Consider the following 8,635-nt stretch of genomic DNA (forward strand, 5'->3'; position numbering starts at 1 on the left):
TTAGTGTTAGGGTTAGGGTTTAGGCTCTAGGGATTAGGGCAGGAGGTTAGGATTTGGGTTTAGGGTTATGGTTAGAGTTAGGGTTGGGCTTAGGTTTGCAGTGGGGTTAGGGGCTAGGGTGTGAGTTATGGTTAGGGGTTAGAGTTAGGGGTTAGAGTTAAGAGTTAAAGTTAAAGTTAGGGCTAGGTTTGGGGTTAGGGCGAGGGTTAGGATTAGGATAGGGGTTAGGACTAGGGTTAGGTTTAGTGTTTGGTTAGGGGTTAGGGTTAGGGTCAGGTCAGGGTCAGGGTACGATTATTGGAAAACGGTAAGATATAGGGTTAGGGAGTGGGTTAGAGGTTGGTTTTAGGGTACGGGTTAGGGTACAGTTTGGGGTATGAGATAGGATTAGTATAAGAGGGTTAGGGTTAGGGTACAGTTTAAGGTTAGGAATAGGATTTGAATACCTTATTTTAAGGTTAGGGTTAGAGGTTAGATTTCAGGTTAGATTTAAGGTAGAGGTCAGGGTTAAGGAAACAAGTTTAGGTGAACCTACATTTAGGAGTTAGGGTGAGGATTGGCAGAAAGGTTCAGTGAATGTGTTTTGGTCTTGGGGTTTGTGTTTGGTTTTCCATTAGTGATGGGTCTTGTTTAAGGGTTAGGTTAACATTATGATTAAGTGTAGGGTTAGGGTTATGTCTGTGTATGGTTAGAGTTTGGGTCTTGGCATGTGCCTGCACTGGGACTCCTAGCATCTTGGGCAGTTTAGTTTTATGCACTCTATTTAGATTTTGGGTTCAAAGATATCCTGACTCCACCAAGTCAGTGGCCTCCCCAGAGAATCAAAATCCAGGCGTCTGCTGGGGTGAGAATAGACATGGCAGGCTTCTCCCAAGCTGAGCGAGGGAGGGTATTTGTGGCTCTAAAGATTCTTTATTTGGATTTTCCTTTGCCTTTCTGATTTTATCTCTAGTGTGTACATGTTTCATCAATACTACCTATTATTATTTTAAAGTTTTACTTGAAATCCTCTTTGTATACACAGAATGATATAGTTTCAGGTTTACCACATAGTGATTCATCCCTTGGATACAACGCCTGGTACTGGCCACAGGTGCCCTCCGCTATCCCCATCCCCTGATTCCCCATCCCCCCCACCTTCCTCTGGTATTTATTAGTTTATTCTCTGTGATTAAGAGTGTGTTTTTTTGTTTGCTTCTCTTATCCCCCCCCCCCGCCCCTTTGCCAGTTTGTTTGGTTTCTTAAAATTCACATGTGAATGCAATTGTATGGTATTTGGTATCTTTCTCTGACTGACTGAGTTCATTGAGCATAAGTCCTTTCCACTTCTCCCACGTCATTGTAAATGGCTTCATTTCATCACTTCTGATGACCCAGTGATGTCGCAGTGGGTATATTTACCACATCGTCTCTGCCCATTCATCAGTCGATGGACATCTTGCCTGTATCCATAATTTGGCTCTTGTTGATAATGCTGCTACAAACACTGGGCTGCGTGTCCCACTTGGAATCTACTAAACGACTTTTGTATCCTCGGGGTAAATACCTAGCTCTGCAATTTTGGAATCGTAGGGTAGCTCTATTTTTAACTTTTAATTTTTTTTTATGATAGTCACAGTGAGAGAGGCAGAGACACAGGCAGAGGGAGAAGCAGGCTCCATGCACCGGGAGCCCGATGTGGGATTCGATCCTGGGTCTCCAGGATCATGCCCTGGGCCAAAGGCAGGCACCAAACCGCTGCGCCACCCAGGGATCCCCTATTTTTAACTTCTTGAGGACCCTCCAGACTGTTTTGCACAGTGGCTGCACCTTTATTTATGTATTCATGAGAGACACATAGAGGCAGATTTATAGGCAGAGGGAAAATGAGGCTCTATGCGGGGAGCCTGATGTGGGACGTGATCCCCCATAACCCCGGGATCATGACCTGAGCCAAAACAGATGCTCAACCACTGAGGCACCCAGGTGCCTTGCTGATTCAATTTCTTTGCTAGTTATGGGTCTGTTCATATTTTCTATTTCTTCCTATTTCAGTTTTGCTCATTTGCACATTTCTAGGGGTTTGTCCATTTCTTCCAGGTCTCCCAGTTTGTTAGCGTATAATCTTGCATAGTATTCCCTTATAATTGTCTTATTTTTCTGGTGTTGATTGTGATCTCTCTTCTCTCATTTGTGATTTCATTTATTTAGGTTTTCTCTTTTCTCTTTGATAAGGCTGACTAGGGCTTGATCCATTTTATTAATTTTTATGAAGAACCAGCTCTTAGTTTCGTTATTCCATTCTCCTGTTTTGTTTTTTCTGCATTCTTTATTTCTGCTCTCATCTTTATTTTTTCCCTTCTTCTTAAGCTTAGTCTTTGTTTGCTATTCCTTTTCCAGCTCCTTTAGGTGTAGGGTTAGGTTGTGTATTGGAGAATTCTTGTTTCTTGACGTAGGCCTGTATTGTTATGTACTTCCCTCTTAGAATTGCCTTTTCTACATCCCAAGGTTTGGAGAAATATGTTTTCATTTTCATTTGTTTTAAATTTCTTCTTTAATTTCCTGGTTGCTCCATTCATTCTCTAGTAGGATGTTCATAATCTCCAAGTATTTTTGGTCTGTCCAATTTTTTTTCTTACTGTCGAATTTGAGTTTCATAGCGTGGTTTCCTAAAATGTACAGGGTGTGATATCAACCTTCTTGTACCTGTTGTACCTGTTGAGGGCTGATTTGTGGGCCATGATATGATCTGTTCTGGAGAATGTCCCATGTGCACTTGAAAGGAATGTGTATTCTGCTTTAGGTTGAAATGTTCAGACTATATCTGTTGAGTCCCTGTGGTCCAGTATGTCTAGGCTATTGTTCCCCTGTTGATTTTCTGCATAGACAATCAGTCCATTGCCATAAGTGGGTGGGTGTTAAAATCCCCTGTCATTGTATTATTATCAGTGAGTTCCTGTACGTTTGTTGTTAATTGGTTTCTATATTTAGGTACTCCCATGTTGGCAGCATAAATATTTAGTTATTTGAACTTTTTTTAAATAAATTTATTTTTATTGGTGTTCAATTTACCAACAAACAGAATAACACCCAGTGCTCATCCCGGCAAGTGCCCCCCTGAGTGCCCGTCACCCATTCACCCGCACCCCCTGCCCTCCCTAGGGCTCCCTAGTTCCTTCTCAGAGTTAGGAGTCTTTATATTCTGTCTCCCTTTCTGATATTTCCCACACATTTCCTCTCCATTCCCTTATATTCCCTTTCACTATTATTTATATTCCCCAAATGAATGAGAACACGCCTTTGTCCTTCTCTGATTGACTTTCTTCACTCAGCATAATACCCTCCAGTTCCATCCACGTTGAAGCAAATGGTGGGTATTTGTCGTTTCTAATGGCTGAGGAATATTCCATTGTATACATAAACCACATCTTCTTTATCCATTCATCTTTCAATGGACACCATGGCTCCGTCCACAGTTTCGCTATTGTGGACATTCTTGCTAAAAATATCGGAGTGCAGGTGTACCGGCGTTTCATTGCATCTGAATCTTTGGGGTAAATCCCCAACAATGCAATTGCTGGATCATAGGGCAGGTCTATTTTTAACTCTTTGAGGAACCTCCACACAGTTTTCCAGAGTGGCTGCACCGGATCATATTCCCACCAACAGTGTAAGAGGGTTCCCTTTTCTCCACATCCTCTCCAACATTTGTGGTTTCCTGCCTTGTTAATTTTCCCCATCCTCACCAGTGTGAGGTGGTATCTCATTGTAGTTTTGATATGTATATCCCTGAGGCGCGTGATGCAGAGCATTTTCTGATGTGCATGTTGGCCATGTCTATGTCTTCATCTGTGAGATTTCTGTTCACGTCTTTTGCCTATTTCATGACGGATTGTTTGTTCCTTTGGTGTTGAGTTTAAGAAGTTATTTATAGATCTTGGAAACTAGCCCTTTATCTGATACGTCTTTTGCAAATATCTTCTCTCATTCTGTAGGTTGTATTTAGTTTTGTTGACTGTACTCTTTGCTGTGCAAAAGCTTCTTATCTTTTTTTTATCAAAAGCTTCTTATCTTGATGAAGTCACAATAGTTCATTTTTGCTTTTGTTTCTTTTGCCTTCGTGGATGAATCTTGCAAGAATTTAGTGTGGCCGAGTTCAAAAAGGGTGTTGCCTGTGTTCTCCTCTAGGATTTTGATGGACTCCTGTCTCACATTTAGATCTTTCATCCATTTTGAGTTTATCTTTGTGTATGGTGAAAGAGAGTGGTCTAGTTTCATTATTCTGACTGTGGATGTTCAATTTTCCCACCACCATGTATTGAAGAGGCTGTCTTTTTTCCAATGGATAGTCTTTCCCCCTTTATTGAATATTAGTTGACCATAAAGTTCAGGGTCTCTATTCTGTTCCATTGATCTATGTGTCTGTTTTTTTTTTAACTTATTTATTTATTTTTTTTTAAATGGGATATGCTTTTATTTTTATTTTTTTAATTTTTTATTTATTTATGATAGTCACAGAGAGAGAGAGAGAGAGGCAGAGACACAGGCAGAGGGAGAACAGGCTCCATGCACCGGGAGCCCGACGTGGGATTCGATCCTGGGTCTCCAGGATCGCGCCCTGGGCCAAAGGCAGGCGCCAAACTGCTGCACCACCCAGGGATCCCATTTTTTTATTTATTTATGATAGGCACACAGTGAGAGAGAGAGAGGCAGAGACACAGGCAGAGGGAGAAGTAGGCTCCATGCACCGGGAGCCCGACACGGGACTCGATCCCAGATCTCCAGGATCGCGCCCTGGGCCAAAGGCAGGTGCTAAACCGCTGCGCCACCCAGGGATCCCTATGTGTCTGTTTTTGTACCAGTACCTCACTGTCTTCATGACCACAGCTTTGTAGTACAACCTGAAATCTGGCATTGTGATGCCTCTAGATATGGTTTTCTTTTTTAAAATTCCCCGGGCTATTTGGGATCCTTCCTGATTCCACACAAATTTTAAAAATTAATTTGTTCTAATTCTCTGAAGAAAGTCCATGGTATTTTGATAGGGGTTGCATTCAACATGTACATTGTCCTTGGTAACATTAACTTTTTCATAAGATTAATTCTGCCAATCCATGAGCATGGAATATTTTTCCATCTCTTTGTGTCTTCCTCAATATCTTTCAGAAGTGTTCTATAATGTTTAGTGTATAGATGCTTCACCTCTTTGGTTAGGTTTATACCTATGTATCTTATGCTTTTGGGTACAATTGTAAATGAGATTGACTCCTTCATTTCTCTTTCTTCAGTCTCATTGTTAGTGTATACAAATGCCATTGATTTCTAGGCATTGATTTGTATCCTGCAATGCTACCAAATTGCTGTATGAGTTCTAGCAATTTTTTGGGGGGAGGCTTTTGGGTTTTCTAGGTAGAGTATCATGTCATCGGTGAAGAGGGAGAGTTTGACTTCTTCTTTGCCAATTTGAATGCCTTTAATGTCTTTTTGTTGTCCCATTGCTGAGGCTAGGACTTCCAGTACTATTTTGAATAGCAGCGGTGAGAGTGGACATCCCTCTCTTGTTCCTGATCTTAGGGGAAAGGCTCCCAGTGCTGCCCCACTGAGAATATTTGCTGTGGGGTTTTCCTAGATTAGTTTTAAGATGACGAGAAATATTCCATCTCTCCCTATGCTCTGAAGTGTTTTGATCAGGAATGGATGCTCTATTTTGTCAAATGCTTTCTCTGCATCTAATGAGAGGATCATATGGTTCTTCGTTTGTCTCTTACTGATATGATGAATCACATTGATTGTTTTACGAGTGTTGAACCAGCCTTGTGTTCCGAGGATAAATCCTACTTGGTCATGGTGAATAATTTTCTTAATGTACTTTTGTATCCTATTGGCTAGTATCTTGTGAGAATTTTTGCATTCATGTTCATCACGGATATTGGTCTGTAATTCTCCTTTTTGGTGGGGTCTTTGTCTGGTTTTGAAATTAAGGTGATGCTGGCCTCATAGAATGAATTTGGAAGTACTCCATCTCTTACTATCTTTCCAAACAGCTTTAGTAGGATAGGTATGGTTTCTTCTTTAAAAGTTTGATAGAATTCCCCTGGGAAGCCATCTGGCTTTGGACTTTTGTTTCTTGGGATGTTTTGGATGACTGCTTCAATTTCCTCCCTGGTTATTGGCCTGTTCAGGTTTTCTATTTCTTCCTGTTCCAGTTTTGGTAGTTTCTGGCTTTCCAGGAATGCGTCCAATTCTTCTAGATTGCCTAATTTATCGGCATATGGCTGTTCATAATATGTTTTAAAATGGTTTGTATTTTCTTGGTGTTGGTAGTGATCTCTCCTTTCTCATTCATGATTTTATTAATTTGAGTATTTATTCTCTCTTTTTCTTAATAAGGCTAGCTAATAGTTTATGTATCTTATTAATTCTTTAAAAGAACAAACTCTGGGCAGCCTGGGTGGCTCAGCGGTTTAGCACTGCCTTCAGCCCAGGGCCTGATCCTGGAGACCCGGGATTGAGTCCCACATCGGGTTCCCCGCATGGAGCCTGCTTCTCCCTCTCCCTCTGCCTGTGTCTCTGCCTCTCTCTCCTCTCTGTGTATTCTCATGAATAAATAAATAAAATCTTAAAAAAAAAAGAACAAACTCCTGGTTTTGTTTATCTGTTCCATATTTCTTCTGGTATCGATTTCCTTGAGTTCTGCTCGAATTTTAATTAATTCTCTTCTGTTGGGTGTAGGATCTATCTGCTGCTTTTTCTCTAGCTCCTTTATGAGTAAGGTTAGCTTTTGTATTTGAGTTCATTCCAGTTTTTGATGGATGCTTGTACTGTGATGAATTTCCCCTTTAGAATGCTTTTGCTGCATTCCTAAGATTTTGTACGGTAGTATCTTCATTCGTATTAGTTTCCATGAATATTTTTCTTAATAAATAATTTTTTTACTTGTGGTCAATTTACCAACATACATAATAACACCCAATGCTCATCCCGTCAAGTGCCCCCTCCGTGCCCATCACCCATTCACCCCCATCCCCCTTCCTCCTTCCCTTCTACCACCCCTAGTTCGTTTCCCAGAGTTAGGAGACTTTATGTTCTGTCTCCATTTCTGATATTTCCCACACATTTCTTCTCCATTCCCTTATATTCCCTTTCAATATTATTTATATTCCCCAAATGAATGAGAACATACACTGTTTGTCCTTCTCCGATTGAGTTCACTCAGCATAATACCCTCCAGTTCCATCCACGTTGAAAGAAATGGTGGGTATTTGTCATTCCTAATGGCTGAGTAATATTCCATTGTATACATAAACCACATATTCCTTATCCATTCATCTTTCAATGGACTCCAAGCCTCCTTCCACATTTTGGCTATTGTGGACATTGGCTCTATAAACATCGGGGTGCAGGTGTCCCAGCGTTTCATTGCATCTGAATCTTTGAGGTAAATCCCCAACAGTGCAATTGCTGGGTCATAGGGCAGGTCTATTTTTAACTCTTTGAGGAACCTCCACACAGTTTTCCAGAGTGGCTGCACCAGATCACATTCCCACCAACAGTGTAAGAGTGTTCCCTTTTCTCCGCATCCTCTCCAACATTTGTGGTTTCCTGCCTTGTTAATTTTCTCCATTCTCACTGGTGTGAGGTGGTTCTCTTTGTGGTTTTGATTTGTATTTCCCTGATGGCAAGTGAAGCAGAGCATTTTTTCATGTACATGTTGGCTATGTCAATGTCTTCCTTTGTGAGATTTCTCTTCATGTCTTTTGCCCATTTCATGATTGGATTGTTTGTTTCTTTGGTGTTTCTTAAGAAGTTCTTTATAGATCTTGGAAACTAGCCCTTTATCTGATACGTCTTTTTCAAATATCTTCTCCCATTCTGTAGGTTGTCTTTTAGTTTTGTTGACTGAATCCTTTGCTGTGCAAAAGCTTCTTGATGAAGTCCCAATAGTTCATTTTTGCTTTTGTTTCTTTTGCCTTCATGGATGAATCTTGCAAGAAGTTACTGTGGCTGAGTTCAAAATGGGTGTTGCCCATGTACTCCTCTAGGATTTTGATGGACTCTTGTCTCACATTTAGATCTTTCGTCCATTTTGAGATTATCTTTGTGTATGGTGAAAGAGAGTGGTCTACTTTCATTCTTCTCCATGTGGATGACCATTTTCCCAGCACCATCTATTGAAGTAACTGTCTTTCTTCCAATGGATAGTCTTTCCTCATTTATCGAATATTAGTTGACCATAAAGTTCAGGGTCCACTTCTGGGTTCTCTATTCTGTTCCATTGATCTAAGTGTCTGTTTTTGTGCCAGTACCACACTGTCTTGATGACCACAGCTTTGTAGTACACCCTGAAATCTGACATTGTGATGCCCCCAGATATGGTTGTCTTTTTTAAAATTCCCCTGGCTATTCAGGGTCTTTTCTGATTCCACACAAATCTTAAAATAATTTGTTTTAACTCTCTGAAGAAAGTCCATGGTATTTTGATAGGGTTTGCGTTAAACGTGTACATTTCCTGGGTATCATTGACATTTTCATAATGTTAATTCTCTCAATCCATGAGCATGGAATAGTTTTCCATCTCTTTGTGTCTTCCTCAATTTCTTTCAGAAGTGTTCTATTGTTTTTAGGGTATATCCTTTACCTCCTTGGTTAGGTTTAT

Source organism: Canis lupus, unplaced genomic scaffold (genome assembly GCF_011100685.1).
Source record: "Canis lupus familiaris isolate Mischka breed German Shepherd unplaced genomic scaffold, alternate assembly UU_Cfam_GSD_1.0 chrUn_S1664H1858, whole genome shotgun sequence".
Classification (NCBI taxonomy): Eukaryota; Metazoa; Chordata; class Mammalia; order Carnivora; family Canidae; genus Canis; species Canis lupus.